The sequence below is a fragment of the Bos grunniens genome, chromosome 23 (genome assembly GCF_055505025.1).
Source record: "Bos grunniens cultivar Pamir isolate PY7600 chromosome 23, Bosgru_T2T1.0, whole genome shotgun sequence".
Classification (NCBI taxonomy): Eukaryota; Metazoa; Chordata; class Mammalia; order Artiodactyla; family Bovidae; genus Bos; species Bos grunniens.
Window position 1 is genome coordinate 25,986,681 of NC_141187.1, and position 15,608 is coordinate 26,002,288.

Below are 15,608 nucleotides of genomic sequence, written 5' to 3' on the forward strand. Positions count from 1 at the left end.
CTGGAGCCTTTCAGGCTTCCTAGAGCATGGCACTGATCAGGTGGGTGCCATCTCTCTCTCTCCACCTATCCCATAGTAAAGCATTAGTTGCCCAGTCATGTCTGACTCTTGGCAACTCCATGGACTATAGCCCACAGGCTCCTTTGTCCATGGGATTCTCCAGGCAAGAATGCTGGAGTGGGTTGCCATTCCCTTCTCTAGGGGTTCTTCCTGACCCATGGATTGAACCCAGATCTCCTTCATTACAGAAAGATTCTTTACCATCTGAATCATCAGGGAAGTGGGGACTGATAATTCTGAAACACCAGTTCCTAACTAAACTGGAGTAGCCCCTCTTTCTAGACCACACCCTGTGGTTTCTGCTTTCTGTGTCTTTGTTCCCCTCATAAGACCCCTGTGCTGTGTCCCTTTGCTAAAAGTAGCCAACCTTCAAGATAAAGGGCATTACCTCTTCCTTCACAAAACTGTCTTCAGGGAGTTCAGGCTGGAGACATCACATGGCACCTATGCACTCCTCTCAGGAAGCAGCAAGTTCTCCTGCAACCAGTGGATCTGTCCGTGAGTTTTACACCCCCTTTGGATGATGTCACCTTTAAAGGCAGGAATCTAGCCATTCACTCTCATATCATGCTGTGTTCTCATCAAGTGTTAGTTAATCGAATAAATGGCTGAAAGAGAAATGCTGTGGTCATGGCCAGTACAAGTATGACAACTATCCCCAGCAAATTGAAAATGTCTTTTCCCTCATAACAAGAAGTCCTGAATTAGTTCATTCCCAGGTGTGTATGTGATTCATCCAACCCTGGAGTCTCACTGTCCTCCCACTTTGCTTTTGTCTCAGACTTGTTCCTCATGGTTACAAAGGGGCTGCAACAGCACCAGGTATTGTATCCTTCATACAATAAGACCCAAAATTCAGACAAGATGGAGAGGGGCATTTTGAAGAGTGAAGAAAACTTCCCCAGAAACCCCAGACTTTCCCATCATGCCTCATTGACCAGATTGTACCTCATGTCCATACTTAATCCAATCATTGGCAAGGTGAGTGGAACTGACATGATTAGAGTAACCTCACCAGGAAGCCATCCTCAAAAGAGCAGAGACTTTTAGCCTCCTGTGAAGATCCTGATGACTGACGGCAAGAAAAAAGGGCTGGGAGACTGGTATGGAGCAAGCATCCGGAAATGTCTGCACGGTAATTTTTGTCAGGGCTTTTGATTATGATTTATTTATTTTTGATGTCGTTGCTGCACAGGCTTTTCTTTAGTTGTGGCTCCTGGGCTCTAGAGCACAGGTTCAATAGTTGTGGCTCACAGTCTTAGTTGCTCCACAGCATGGGGGATCTTCCTGGATCAGGGATTGAATCCATGTCTCCTACGTTGGCAGGCGGATTCTTTACCACTGAACCACCAGGGAAGCCCCTGTCAAGGTTTTTTACTCTGTATATTTTCACTTCTTTGCCTTATGGGACTCATGGAACTCTTGCCCAAAATGAGTCCAGCTTTCTGGTTTCTGTACAGTAGACACATGAATCTTGCACATGTCACACACCTAACAGTCACTGTTGAAGTGTCTGGCTGATGGAACTCCAGCTTGACAAAGTGAGGTATTGTTTCTCTTGGAGTCTAGCATATTAAAACAGACTCCATACCACCTTTTGCCAAATGATGAACCATCTGATCTTCTTGCCTTGTACCCCACAGCAGTGTAGTGGAATCAGTGGCGTCCCAAGGTCAGGGCAGTGGAAGCTTTGTCCCTGGGGGCAGGGACAAAGGGGTTGCATGATCTATAAAGAATTTTAAAACAATGATAAACCTTTAAAGGCACTGTGGTATCCTGGATTGAACCCTGGAACAGAAAAAGGACACTAGTGAAAACACTGCTCAAATCCAAACAAAGAGTGTAGTTTGGTTAATAGTATTGTATCAATGTTAATTTCTGTTTCAAAAAATGGACCACAGTTATATAAGCTGAGTGAAAAGTTTTATGAGGACTATCTATAATATTTTTGCAACTCTCCTGTAAATCTAAAATTATTTCAAAGTTAAAAGAATTTAAATAACAAAAGTGACTAAAAATTGGTGTTTCTTTTTTTTTTTTAATATCACCGTGGCAATTCTAAGCGATTTTAGAAGTAAAAATACCTCCTGCTTGCCGAAACTTTTGCTCTAAGTTCTAAATAATTGTTGTTTCTATTGAGTTTTAATAATAAATATGTAACTTAGCCCATTTTTATTACTTATCTTTTAATAAGCATTGCATCCTATGTGAAGTTAATTCAGCTCTCATATATACCGCTGGCCCCTAATGTACAGGTTCTCAGATGCTCACATTTGTTTCAGGTAAGTTCATACGGGATTGGAATCAGCGGAGCTCAATTCCGGCACAGCCAGATCTCCACCCTCTGGTGCAACAGAAGCTTGCATTTGAACCACAAATTGGAAATAAACAATGATAATGATTTTACAGATGAAGAGACAAATTGTTACTTTAGTTCCATCATTCTGTGTGACCACTTGCAGCTCTTATTTGTGTTTTAAAATTTAGAACAGTGAGACAGAGTACAAAATACCATTGTTATTTATTATTATTATTAATTTCATGTCATGTGTCATGATTATTTCTGGGTTTTTTTTTTTTTTTTGGTAAAGAAGCAGAGTCTTAAAAAAAAAAAAAATTCCCGCTCACTATTAAATATTCTAAGTACAAGAGAATGTAGAGTTAAGAGTCCAGGTATTAAAAACTACCTTAAAGATTATATAGCCCACTCCCCTCCTTTTAGAGACAATGAGAGGAAAGCCCATAAGACTGGTGAGTTGGGGCGAGGACAAGGCCTCCCTTCCTGGCCCGGAGCTCCCAGCCCAGTCTCAGTATCCCATGCTCACTAGTCTCTGGCAGACAGGCAGTAACTCAGAAAAAAACAAGTAGCTCGTCCAGTGGCAGCTAGTGACTCAGTGGCAGAGTAACACATGGGAACCAGGACTCCTGACCACTCAGGGCTCTAACCACTGCCCTCTATTTCCTCTTTCCAGCTCATTCAGCTGGAGACAGATTTATTCCAGACGACTAATGAATGTGCCACCATTCAGAAGGGAAGTGGGGGGCATTTTTAAGAAGAGACGCAACTCAAGTTAACACGAGACATGAATGCATTGCGGTCAGAATTCCTGCAACCAGAAAAATAATCGGAATACAACATTTAGGGAGCAAAGGAACAATTTCAGATCCTGACCTCCACTGAGTTCTCCAATGTGGGGGGCATCTTTAGATGGAAACTATCTGGGAAACTTATCCTTAGTTTGTTTAAAAAGAAAGCAGTAACTATCAGTAGCAGCTCTGTTATGCAGTGGGTGTCACAGTGAGGAAAAGCTCAATGGAAAGATGGCTTATAGGAGCCACTGCCTTCCCCAAGCAGCTTTCGCCCAGACTGGGGAGAAAGGGAGACATTGTTTTGGTTACATTTAAGCACCTCTCTGTGGACCTTTGGTACTAGTCCATGAAATCCATCCCAGCTTGATTCTCACATCACAGCCCAGGGTTCAGGAACCATTTACTTGTGAGCTGACGATCAGCAACACTACATACAACTGGGTCTCTCTTTGTACAGTTCCCAACCACAACAACTGTTTCTGGGTGCTTCGATCCCCACTGAGCAGATAATTGACCTCCTGCTATGTCCTTGAAAGGATGATGGTTGAGTCAAAGGGTGGGTGGATGGATGGATAGGTGAGTGGAGGGAAGATTGGTGTATGGTAGGATGGTTGGATGGGTAGGTAGATGAATGAATGGATATGTAGGTTGAAGGTAGGTGGATAGGTGAATGAAAGGCTGGAAAGGTGGATGATTGGATGTGTGGAAGAGTGGATGGATTAATGGATCAATATGAAGGAATCTGGGCTTCCCTGGTGGCTCAGCTGTAAAGAATCCAGCTGCCAAGCAGAAAATGTGGGTTGCATGCCTGGGTTGGGAAGATCCCCTTGAGAAGGAAATGGCAACTCACCCAATTCTTGCCTGGAAATCCCATGGGCAGAGGAGACTGGCAGGCTATAGTCCATGGGGTTGCAAGAGTTGGACACAACTTAGCAACTAAACCACCACCATCATGAAGGAATCCATACTATCCCATATTTATATCAGTGCCCAAGGTAATTCCATAGTGAAGGAACCCCACAGGGAGTCTGCTTCCACACAGGAGGTGTGTTTAAGAACAAAGCTATATTTAGGTTGGATAGAACCTTGGGGTTGATTTTAAGACCCTGAGAGATTGGAATCATAGCTTTTCATGTGTGCCTTAGTATTAATAACCACCTCATTCTCTGCTACAGAACAGGTGCTAAGTGAATATTTGTTGACAAAAATGAATGACTAAATGATTTGGGAAACACAATGAAAGCTCCCCCTGACTCTGATATTCATCCTCACATTCTGATTTTCTGCAATTATATTCCCACATGAAAAGTTCATTCCTTTGTAAATCAAGTATGTGTCCAGAGTGTCCAGTTATGATGCAAAATATTCCTGGATGCTTAATACATGAAACCCTTTCCATCTGTTGTCTCTTTGGCAAGAATGAGTGGGTCACATTGCTGTTTTGCTTGATTCTTTGCTAGGCAAGCCCTCTCTGACTGGGTTGAAGGACTCACTGACGAGTGGAAGAGGGCCCTTCACTGGGCGGCACCAGGGTTCTGTGGGGGGAGACAAGACCCCTCTCTCCTGATCTTGGCAGCCAGCCCCTGGCCGCTGCCCCTTCTCAGCAGCCCCTCCACCTGATAAGAGAAGAATTCCTTGCTTTGTCCTCTGGGTTTCCACAAGCTGAGTGGGGCACTGAGGTGAGGAAAGAAAGAAAAAGAAGAGTTAAGAGTGAGAGCAAGAAAGTAAACACCAGAAGATGGGAAGCATAAGACAGTAAAGAGAGAAGAGAGGAAAGAAAGAAAGCGAGGCTGGATATAGGCAGCGGATAGGAAAGAGAAAAAAAAAGATAGGTTCTCTTTGCAACACAGTGCTTCTAGTAATAATATCATCATTATCTCACCTGAACAAATGTGAGAGGACTCTGTCTACTCACTATACAACATGAAAATGCAACGCGCTTCCATCAGCCTCATCAGAAATCTTGGCAGATACTGTCAGAAAGTGGTGCTGCTTCTGAGATGTGATTTTTCAATAGCAGATAGCGTACTTTTTGATTGGGGTTGGGAAAAAAGAGAAAAGGGGAGTTGATCTGTGTGTGTGTGTGTGTTTTTCTTTCTTTTTTAAATCTTGAAATTCTTTTCCCCAAGGAGGTTTAGCCCTAGCCCACATCGAGCTCCTTGGAACAGCCACATCAGCATGACCAGTGGTCCGGGGCTGACCTGCGGTCTTAGGCCCACGCCAGCCCCTGTGCCAAGGCCTGTTCCTTTGAAATAGCCTCTCTGCTCAGTCTCCAAGGCCCACCCTGTGAGGCCCTGACCTCCCTTACTCCCTACTCTTCGTAGTTTCCAGTCCCCTCTTCCACTTTTGCCCAGACCTTGGTGTCCCTGTCCTGCACAGAGATGTCTGAAATGGACGGTTCAAGCAAAGAGTGTTTTGTTTCAGGCTGAAGCAGGCTCAGGGAGCCCGGCAGCGCCAGAGGTGGGAGTGGGCACCTCTGTCCGCAGACTGAGGCCTCGCAGTGTGCGGGCTCCCCACGACCAGCACCACCTTTTCCTGGGAAGGCGGCCAAGGCCTGCGGCCCTGGGTAGGAAATCCCCAGTGAGAGGCCCTTCCTGAGCACCACAGAAAATGCTTCTTTTCATTGACTCCAGTCCCCTTCCTTTCTAGCGTGAAGGCCCAATCACATCCCCCTTCCTGGCCTTCCACACTCCACTCACATGCCAAGTGCCCCGCCCGGCGCCTGCTGGCTCCTGCACCCCTTCCCCAGCACCCTCGGCCGGGCTCCCCCAGCCCCTGGAGGGCCGCCTCCCCTCCATCACTGAGGCCACCCGCTCTCCCTCCAGCCAGCACCCTGGGACCTCCCAGCACACTCTTCCATGCTGCGACCTAACACCTCCAGGAGGCTCCTGTCGGGTTGGACAGAAAGGGTTTGTTGACTTTGCCAGATTAGCAAGGGGAGCAAATTCCATGGATGCCTCAGTCCCAGAGTCTCAAAGTTCAGACCTCCTGTTTGATAGCAGGAGCACAGTGATGGAGGCGGCCTGAGATCACACGAAAGAATAACAATGACAGCCATTGCTCTTGATGGAGCAATTACCAGCTGGCACCCAAAGGTCTCTGCCCTCTCATGAACGTAATCCTCATGACAACCTCGGCAGCAGTACTTGCTGCCAGTCCCGACTTACAGGAAGTAGAAGCCCAGAGATACTAAGTAACTGGCCCAGGTTCCCAGGACAGTAGGAGGCAGGGCAGGGTGCGCCTGGAATGGCACTCCTGTCCCCACCCTCGCCTCTTCGGACGTGCCCTGAGGGCAGGAGGAGACTTAGATTCCAGACTGTTTCTGCCACTCCCGGGTGGGTGACCTTAGGCCAGTTACACTCTTTCCTAATCGGAAAAATTAAGAGGAAGAGGTGATTTCTTGGGGCCCTTCCATGTGGTGATGCTGTGATTTTCCCCCCTTACTTATAAAGAGAGTCAGAAAGATCTCCAAACTTTCTGGACCTGACGTCAACCACAGGCAAAGGGATGGCGTGGGTGGCAAAGGTGATCACTGGTGACCCCTCAGAGTTCCATCTACCATGTTTCCTCTGTCCAGACCACGCCTCTGGAGTCCTGCTATGCTTCTGGGCCCCCAAATCCTTGGGTGGATGAAAAGATTTGCTGTTGTTGTTTAGTTGCTAAGTTGTGTCTGACTCTTTTTTTGACCCCATGGACTGCAGCCCTCCAGGCTCCTCTGTTCATGGGATTCCCCAGGCAAGAATACTGGAGTGGGTTACCATTTTCTTCTCCAGAGGATCTTCCTGACCCAGGTTAAATCCATGACTCCTGCTTGGCAGGCAGATTCTTTACCACTGAGCCACCTGGGAGTCCCCAAAGAAGGTTTGTCTATCACCTAATAAATTAAAGCATAGCAAGGAGAGATAAGAAAGCCTTCCTCAGTGATCACTGTAAAGAAATAGAGGAAAACAATAGAATGGGAAAGACTAGAGATCTCTTCAAGAAAATTAGAGATACTGAGGGAAAATTTCATGCAAAGATGGGCTCGATAAAGGACAGAAATGGTATGGACCTAACAGAAGCAGAAGATATTAAGAAGAGGTGGCAAAAATACACAGAAGAACTGTAAAAAAGAGATCTTCACAACCCAGATAATCACAATGGTGTGATCACTCACCTAGAGCCAGATATCCTGGAATATGAAGTCAAGTAGGACCTAGGAAGCATCACTACAAACAAAGCTAGTGGAGGTGATGGAATTCCAGTTGAGCTATTTCAAATCCTAAAAGATAATGCTGTGTAAGTGCAGCACTCAATCTGCCAGCAAATGTGGAAAACTCCGCAGTGGCCACAGGACTGGAAAAGGTCAGTTTTCATTCCAATCCCAAAGAAAGGCAATGCCAAAGAATGCTCAAACTACTGCAAATGAGCTCACACACTAGCAAAGTAATGCTCAAAATTCTCCAAGCCAGGCTTCAACAATACATGAACCATGAACTTCCAGATATTCAAGCTGGTTTCAGAAAAGGCAGAGGAACCAGAGATCAAATTGCCAACATCCGCTGGATCATGGAAAAAGCAAGAGAGTTCCAGGAAAACATCTGTTTCTGCTTTATTGACTATACCAAAGCCTTTGACTGTGTGGATCATAGTAAACTATGGAAAATTCTGAAAGAGATGGGAATACCAGACCACTGACCTGCCTCTTGAGAAATCTGTATGCAGGTCAGGAAGCAACAGTTAGAACTGGACATGGAACAACAGACTGGTTCCAAATAGGAAAAGGAGTACGTCGAGGCTGTATATTGTCACCCTGTTTATTTAACTTCTATTCAGAGTACATCATGAGAAATGCTGGGCTGGAAGAAGCACAAGCTGGAATCAAGATTGCTGGGAGAAATATCAATAACCTCAGATATGCAGATGATACCACCCTTATGGCAGAAAATGAAGAGGAACTAAAAAGCCTCTTGATGAAAGTGAAAGAGGAGAGTGAAAAGTTGGCTTAAAGCTCAACATTCAGAAAACTAAGATCATGGCATCTGGTCCCATCACTTCATGGCAAATAGACAGGGAAACAGTGGAAACAGTGGCAGACTATTTTTCTGGGCAGATGGTGATTGTGGCAATGAAATTAAAAGACACTTACTCCTTGGAAGGAAAGTTATGACCAACCTAGACAGCATATTGAAAAGCAGAGACATTACTTTGCCAACAAAGATCCGTCTAGTCAAGGCTATGGTTTTTCCAGTGGTCATCTATGGATATGAGAGTTGGACTATAAAGAAAGCTAAGCACCGAAGAATTGATGCTTTTGAACTGTGATGTTGGAGAAGACTCTTGAGAGTCCTTGGACAGCAAGGAGATCCAACCAGTCCATCCTAAAGAAGCTCAATCCTGGGTGTTCATTGGAAGGACTGATGTTGAAGCTGAAACTCCAATACTTTGGCCACCTGATGTGAAGAGCTGACTCATTTGAAAAGACCCCGATGCTGGGAAAGATTGAGGGCAGGAGGAGAAGGGGATGACAGAAGATGAGATGGTTGGATGGCATCACTGACTCAATGGACATGAGTTTGGGTAAACTCTGGGAGTTGGTGATGGACTGGGAGGCCTCGCATGCTGCAGTTCACGGGGTGGCAAAGAGTCGGACATGACTGAGCGACTGAACTGAACTGAATAAATCAAAAAACACATAGACCCTACACATCAGGGTGGGTAAACCCAAGCCCCTTATTAATAAAGAGCTATCCTTCAAATGCATCCTCACTTGTAACAGAGGTGACCAGTGCTAGTCAAAGGTGAGGTCACTTTTGCCCAACTCTCCTGGGCAATAGAGGAGCGGTCTTTCATGCTCTGATCTGAAACAAAGTTGTAAATTTGATTTCAGAAACTGGGGGCCCACTTCCTGCCAGGAACCCCTCAGTGACTGCCCATTGCCCATAGGAGGAAGCCCACATCCTTAAGATTGGCTTCGAGGAGAGCCGTAAGCACACACTAACCCTCCCACCTTAGTCCCTAGAAACTCATGAGTACATCCCCTGCCAATTTTGATTGAGCTGGCAACATCTTAAGAGTTAACTCTGATTGTTGGTGGAAGATTCATAGCATCCTATTTGGTTGATTTTAAAATGCACTCTTTTTCTCATTTTAACACCTTACTCATTTAAACACTGCAATTGATGGCAGGCTGCTGTATATCTGACAGCACTTTTTCTTCTGTTGATTCATGAAGTAACGATGTCGCTTCCAACTGGAGGCATCTCAGGTTTGATGGAGTGTGGTGGGTAGCGTTTTCCACAGTAGAGCTCTGGAGGCTTGTCCAGGAACCAGGAAGCTGCTTGCCCATTCTCTGAGTCTTCCCCCCTCAGATCCCCCACCAATCAGACCTGGGTCCTGGTGTAACAGGAGTGATCTCTGGAAGCCTGTATGGACCTCCGCTTGCAACCCCGTGTGATATTTAAAATGTTTAGAGACTTGATACAATCACACATGGAGAAGGCAATGGCACCCCACTCCAGTACTCTTGCCTGGAAAATCCCATGGATGGAGGAGCCTGGTGGGCTGCAGTCCATGGCATTGCTAAGAGTCGGACACGACTGAGTGACTTCAGTTTCACTTTTCACTTTCATGCATTGGAGAAGGAAATGGCAACCCACTCCAGTGTTCTTGCCTGGAGAATCCCAGGGACGGAGGAGCCTGCCGTCTGTAGGGTCGTGCAGAGTTGGACACGACTGAAGTGACTTAGCAGCAGCAGCATCAAAACAAGAGATAGGGATTTCCCTGGTGATCCAGTGGCTAAGACTCTGTGTTTCCATTGCAAGGGGCCCGGGTTCCATCCCTGGGAACTAGATCCCACATGCTGCAAATAAGACTCAATGCCGCTAAATAAATAAATAAATATTTTTAAAAAGAAGAATAAGACTACTGAAAACCATTGGCATGTCTGTCCTGGAGCTTACTCGATCCCCACCCTGGCTGTGGTACTTCTTCCTGATTTTATGGACTGTTGCCAGCACCCGCAGGGAACTTGGCTTGTCACCTAGTCCCAGGGGAAATCCCTAGTTTTCCCTAAGCCAGGGATAGTTAGCTTAGTCTCTTTTGCCTTTACTGGCTTACAAGATGGGCAGGTGTATTGGTTTACTATTGCTGCCATAACAAATGAGCATAAAACAACACAAATTTATTTTCTTATGGCTGTATGGGTCAGAAGTCAGGTATAGATCTCACTGGTCTAAAATCAGGGCTGCAGGGCTGAGTTCCTTTCTGTAGCCTCTGGGGAAGAATTGGTTTCCTTGTTCCTTTAGGCATAGACAGAATTGAGTTTCTTGCAGCTGAAAGACTGAGGTCGCTAGCTATCAGCTGGGGGCCTTTATTAGTATCTAGTGGCCTCTGTCTTACATATAACCCTTGCCCCACACTACCATCTCTGTCACCCATCTGGGTTTATGTGATTATGCTGGGTTTTTGTTTTTGTTTTTGTTTTTTTGCGGGGGTTTTGGACACACAGGATGGCTTGCAGGATCTTAGTTCCTCAACCAGGGATTGAACCCATGCCCCCTGCAGTGGAAGTTTGAAGTCCCAACCACAGGACCACCAGGGAATTTCCATATGTGATTACGCTGAACATCCTAGAAATCCAGGATAACCTCTCCATCTCAAGAATCTACCTTTAACCTACAAAGTCCCTGCTGTCGTTTAAAGTAACAAATTCACAGGCTCCAGGGAATAAGAGTGTAATCGTCTTTGGAGGCCATTGTCTGCCTACTATATAGCTTGTGACCCACTGTGGCTGAGGAGATACAGAGGAAATCTGCTGGGGCTTGGAGAAAGATTTTGCTTCCTAACACAATAACTTTGGGGCTTTCCTGGTAGCTCAGCTGGTAAAGAATCTGCCTGCAATGCGGGAGACCTGGCTTCGATCCCTGGGTCGGAAAGATCCCCTGGAGGAGGGCACAGCAATGCACTCCAGTATTCTTGCCTGTAGAATCCCATGGACAGAGGAGCCTGGCAGGCTACAGTCCATGGGGTTGCAAAGAGTTGGACACGACTGAGCAATTAAGCACAGCGCAGCATAATGATTTTGAGGTTTGCCCCACTCTTACCTACTTTAATTGAGGGGTTGTAAGCTGTGGCAACCATCATACCATGCTTGGCATCAACACCAAGAATAAAAACTGACACACTGAGAACAGTAGTGGGAATATCAAAATGAGAAGAGTGCTTGGCCTTTTGATGACCATGTTGAGCCGATGAATCAACATAGCCTATTAACCTACTCCTGCTGGCCCTCTCTTTAGGGCTGGAGGAGGACCCTGTATTTCTGGTTACGGCTGGGGATTAGTCTTAGAGGAGTAGATTGCCCATAGTCCACAATGTTGTGTGCTGGACTGTACAGATATGAGAGTTGGACCATAAAGAAGGCTGAGTGCCAAAGCATTGATGCTTTCAAACTGTGGAGCTGGAGGAAACTCTTGAGAGTCCCTTGGACGGCAAGGAGATCAAACTAGTCAATCCTAAAGGAAATCAACCCTGAATATTCATTGGAAGGACTGATGATGAAGCTGAAGCTCCAATACTTTGACTACCACCGACTCACTGGAAAGAGCCTGATGCTGGGAAAGATTGAGGGCAGGAGGAGAAGTGGGAGGCAGAGGATGAGATAGTTAGATAACATCCCTAACTCAATGGACATGAATTTGAGCAAACTCAATTTCTAGATTGTGAAGGACAGGAAAGAGTGGTGTGCTGTAGTCCTTGGGGTCCGAAAGAGTCAGACATGACTTGGCGACTGAACAATAATAACAAAGACTGTACATCCTGGTTGAGGGGATTGTCTGAATCGCACCTGAACTTGCTGTATCCTTCAAACCTGGTGACTTGGACTGCTGGTGGCCCTCACAGCAGCTCAGTCTCCCCAGCACTGCTCCAAGGAGTCTCAGCTCTTCCCTCCCTGTTAATCCTGTATTTTCAGATTCACATCTTACTTGCACTCTGCCCAGCTTGATACTTCCGGTGTATCGTAATATCCAGACATTCCCAGACTGCTGGCCATTCCCTCAATAGTCCTTCCACTTCTGTATGCTTCTACACCGTCCCTTCAGGCTGGTCCCCCAACTGGAAATATTCTTTCTACACTTGCATATCTTCACCATGAAATCCTTGTGACCATATTGTGATGCTATTGTTCCCTGGCAAATGATTCAGAAACATTAGGTAATTTATTTAAGGGGACATGGCCAGTAAGTGGCAGAACTGGGATGCGGATGCAGGTCTCTCCGACTTCAATGCCTGTGTCCTCTGACACCCTTCATTTGGCATTTTAGAGAAGACACTGAGCAGCTCAAGTCATGAAGGACGTGTCCCCTTCCATGTCTTATAAGCACCCTATGGGGAGGTAATGAGTCATTTCTTATTGCCTCTCAGAGCTACAGTCAAGGTCAACAACTGCCTTGGGGGTTGGGGGTTGGAGGTCTGATTTGTAATGCTTTCTAGTGGTTAAATATCCGCATCATGGCTGATTTCAACATCCCAGTGTGATCTTACTGAACCAGGAATGGGAGGACTGAACAGCGCACAGCATCATAGGATGTTTGCATTATAGGAGGTTTCCACCAACATTCCCTTCTCCAAGGGTCTTCTTGACTCAGGGATCCAACCCAGGTCTCCTGCATTGCAGGCAGATTCTTTACTATCTGAACCACCAGAGAAGCCCACAGATACAATAGATGTGAATAATCTCAAGAACACAGATACCCACTCCAGTATTCTTCCCTGGAGGATTCCATGGACAGAGGAGCCTGGTGGGCTCCATGGGGTCACAAAGAGTCAGACACGACTGAGCAACTGACAGTTTCACTCTTTTTTCAACCTCAAGAACACGGATAACAGCAAATACAGTAAAATCCTTAAGAAGTGAATAAGTTTTGATCATTTCTTAAAATTTGTTTTAAATCTAGTTGCTTCTATTTTAATTGTATATAAATTAATCTTTAGTAATTGTTGTGTTTAACCATAGGCTTGCAAAGTTCCTGAAAACTTAACAATTAGGTTCACAACTGGTTTGAGCTAGCTCCAGCACGCCACTGCTGGAGTCTAGTCCCAGGCTTTACTTTTAATTGGTTCTAGAATGGTGGTGAGGATGCTAATAAAAAGAATATGCTCATCTACTAATGAGCTTTGAATAGAGCTGGTAACTAGACTTCAATATTCTTTCCCCTGTCTGACAATGTCTTAGTTCCCTCGCTCATACAGAAGGCCAAACAAATAAAAACTAGTTGAGGGTGGAGACCAGGGCACAGCCAAGGCTCCAACTAAGGTCTGCGAAAACTGGACTCTGCCCCATGCCAGGGTGGGGCCCTGAGACGGCTTCCAGTTCAAAACAGTCCAGGGCAACTGGGCTTGAGCAAGTAACTGTCCTTTCTCCTCATGTTCCCTGCCCACACCCACAGCCAGAGCAGTAACTGAAGAAAAAGTACCAGTCGTGTGGCGGTTTTATCACATTCCAGAAGGGAAAGCGCCCCCAGGAACTGGGAACCCTGAAAAGAAGCAACAACTAGATTGCTCCTTCCAAAGGCACAAAGAAGTGCTGCGAGGGGGCCGCCTTAACCTTTTGTGATGGGTGCAGGGCTGACGTCACTGGAAACTGGAGTGGGCAGGCGCGGCGTGGGGAGGGAGAGGGCCTCTCAGCGCTACCCCTGCCCCGGCCCAGGGGTTGTATTAAGACCATATATGGACTCGGGCTCAGGCCGGCATCGGGGCTCCCAGAAAATTGCATTTTGGGATTAAGTCATTGCTACCAGCCAAAGGGAAGCCCCTAGAAAGGCTGGTCAGCATAAAGGAATCTGGCCAATTGTGGTCTGGTGTGGAACGATTAGGGACGGGGCGGGGTGGGGTGGGGGTGGGGTGCAGACCCTTTCCAGCCAAGCTGCTCTTAGAAAGGAAGGCCAGAGCCCGAGAGCGAGCTGTGGGAGTGACTCTCAGCCACGGTACCAGGGGAGGGACTCGGCAGAGGACCCGCCCCCTTTCTCAGACTCCCTCCTGCCGCCGAGGGACTGGAGCTTTATCTCTGATTCAGATGCGGGGAAGAACTCCAAAATCTCAGATGTGGGGGGCAGCCTCCTCGACTCTGGGTGAAGGCGGCTCTGACACTACTCAAGGCACAGAAACCCTACTAGCCAAGTGAGGGATAGTCCAGGCTCCCAGTTACTCTGGGGTCGAGATGGGTTCACCCGGGGAAATCCGAGCAAGTGAACCCCCTATCCCTTCCTCTAAGTCCAAACTGGGTCAGCCCAGGGTGACATAACTGGGGCTTGGGAATCCAGGGAAACAGGAAAGGAAAGGGTGGGTTGAAAGTGATCTTGGAAAGTGGCTTTTAAAAGAGGACCAATACATTGGATCCAATTTACAAAGATTAATTAACTTGTTTTGCTGTTGTCTCAGCAATTGAGTGGCTTTAACTGTTTTTTTTTTTTTTTTTTTTTTTTAAGGACTAGCTTGAATTATGTAAGGACACTTCTCTCTCTGTGCACCTCTTGATTTGATTCAAAAGACCAGAAACACGGATTATTCTCTCTCAGTGAGAATGAACTGCTCTATAGGCGAGATGAAGAGAAATCTCACAAACATAAGGTGCAGAGAAAGAAGGCGACACAAAGGAGGACTGTGAATCCCATTCGTATCATCTCGGAAACAGGCAAATCCATCTGTGATGTTAGAAGTCGGGATAGTGGTTCCTTTGTTGGTGTGAGTGGCTGGGAGGGGCAGGAGGGCCTCGGGGTACAGTGATGGGCTCAGTCTTTGTCCAGAGGCTGCTTACACAGATGTAGACACACTTCAATGTCTGTCCACTTAGGATCTGTGACATGCATGTCTGTTATATTTCATTCAAAAGTTTCCTAAAAAATAAACAAACCAGACTGTAATTTTGTAAAGTTGTAATAGCATAAGAGTGAATTCCTCCATGCCAACCAAAAATAAACCTCTAGTGTCAGCGTGGCTGATATCGACCCCACTGCTGCTGTTCACTGATGTGGGGGTCTTGGGAGCCCAGCTCCCCACTTTGCACATCCTCTGGTGCAGAAAAAAGGGGGTGGGGTTTAATTAAATGCTCTCCCAGAGAAGACACCTGTTCCTACCTGTTTAGGTGGAGATGGAACAGATTAAACGTTTGCTTGACCTCTCCTGTGATCTTGTAGAAGAAAGTTCTGCAGGTTTGGTGAGCCTACAGCTCAGATTTCACAGTCAAAGCGCACATACTCGTGTGCATACACGTGTGCACACGTGGGAGTGTTGAGCCCCTCTCAGCATCCTCTCATCACCCATTGTCAGCCTTGACTTTCCCATTCATCTTTGTCCTCATCTCACCTCCACCTCCTTGATCTTAGTAAGTGTATTTGTCTCCTGGGGTTGCCATACAAAGTACCACAGATTACATGGCTTAAGACAACAGAAAAATTTTATCTCACAATTCTGGAGGC

General features: G+C 46.3%; 1 long non-coding RNA gene across 1 annotated transcript; it reads left to right on the top strand.

The window, feature by feature from the left end:
* The first annotated feature begins 956 nt into the window (after positions 1-956).
* LOC147346960 (uncharacterized) lies at positions 957-15,053 on the top strand. Its single transcript, XR_015152052.1, has 2 exons — positions 957-1,195; positions 14,619-15,053. It is a non-coding gene; the product is annotated as an uncharacterized LOC147346960 (long non-coding RNA).
* Positions 15,054-15,608: the final 555 nt, after the last annotated feature.